General features: G+C 29.3%; 1 long non-coding RNA gene across 3 annotated transcripts in view; it reads right to left on the reverse strand.

The window, feature by feature from the left end:
• LOC136796696 (uncharacterized) overlaps positions 1 to 1,562 on the reverse strand; it is a 28,202-nt gene that overhangs the window by 25,369 nt on the left and 1,271 nt on the right. Inside the window, exon 1 of one of the 3 annotated variants that reach the window (XR_010844444.1) lies at positions 1,452 to 1,556. The exons of 1 other annotated variant lie outside the window; for it this stretch is intronic. This is a non-coding gene — a long non-coding RNA (uncharacterized lncRNA). Of the gene's footprint in view, positions 1 to 459; positions 571 to 1,451; positions 1,557 to 1,562 lie in introns of those variants that run through there. One more of the 3 variants, XR_010844442.1, reaches the window with a different exon arrangement.

Genomic DNA, 1,562 nt, shown 5'->3' on the forward strand with positions numbered 1-1,562 from the left:
AATAAGACGTACCTACACTTAACCCGTTTCAAAACAATAATGGCGGGCCTCGTTATGGCGTATCTTCACCTAACGCGTGTACCACACCTAAACAGAAATGGCTGCTAGCGTACCCTGTAACCGCGTGGCGTTCCACAATTTTATTCGTTATATATTAATATCTTCGCATTAAAGGAGCTAATAAAAATAGATTTTATACAATTATAAACCTAAAAACGAATTTTAGTTATAGCTATTAACACCATTATTAAGTTAAAATACAAATCGAATACCACAATAATAAGCTATATATTTTTAAATTTGCTAATAACTGCCCATAATGAGTTACGATTATCAATAATTAATAAGAAAATATTAGTATGATGGTGATATGGCGTAAGTAATGTTATAAAGCTTTTTTCAAATAAGGAAAACAAAAGACGCTAAAATATGATGCCCACAAAAATATTATTGACTTACCTTCCACAAATGCCGATTCACACAAAATAAGCAAGTAAAATATAAATTTCCAAGCTAAAATTGACTGTTAACCACTGAAAATTAATAATAATACAAGAAAGAAATGCTCAAGAAATAAGCCACACCTAAAGTCACCTTCCACTGCAAGCTCTGCTGAAGAAGAGGCTGGTACTGCGCACCACTGCTAGCTTGATATCAACAATCGATTATAATGATCGTTTATATTGATCTAGCTATCAAGTTTAGTTTTTTATTATATTTTAGATATTTTTATTGTTTAATATTTCAGACTTTTAATTTCTGTTACGTTCTTTATTTAAAATATAGATCGATGATACATAATTCCTGATTTTTATTGGAAAACCGGGCTGAACGCAATATGACCTCAGCACATGCGATAAAGATTTACTCTACCTATATCGTCTTATAAATATTGATTTTTTTTTTATTAATATATATATATTTTATTATTAATAGTTTTAAAGTCGAATAATGATTTTTATTTAGTAATTGGTAAAGATTTAAAAGAAACAATAAGACGTACCTACACTTAACCCGTTTCAAAATAGCAATGGCGGACCTCGTTATGACGTATCTTCACCTAACGCTTGTACCACACCTAAACCGAAATGGCTGCCAGCGTACCCTGTAACCGCGTGGTGTTCCACAATTGTATTTGTTATATATTAATATCTTCGCATTAAAGCAGCTAATAAAAATAGATTTTATACAATTATAAACCTAAAAACGAATTTTAGTTATAGATATTAACACAATTATTAAGTTAAAAAACAAATCGAATACCACAATAATAAGCTATATATTTTTAAATTTGCTAAAAACTGCCCATCATGAGTTACGATTATCAATAATTAAAAAAAAGAATATTAGTATGATGGCGATATGGCGTTAGTAATGTTATAAAGATTTTTTCAAATAATGAAAACAAAAGACGCTAAAACATGATGCACACAAAAAAATTATTTGCTTACCTTCCACAAATGCCGAATCACACAAAATAAGCAAGTAAAAAATAAATTTCCAAGCTAAAATTGACTGTTAACCACTGAAAATTAATAAGAATACAAGAAAGAAATACTCAA

This window comes from Halyomorpha halys, unplaced genomic scaffold (genome assembly GCF_000696795.3).
Source record: "Halyomorpha halys isolate HHAL.00 unplaced genomic scaffold, Hhal_1.1 Scaffold1992.1, whole genome shotgun sequence".
Taxonomy (NCBI): domain Eukaryota; kingdom Metazoa; phylum Arthropoda; class Insecta; order Hemiptera; family Pentatomidae; genus Halyomorpha; species Halyomorpha halys.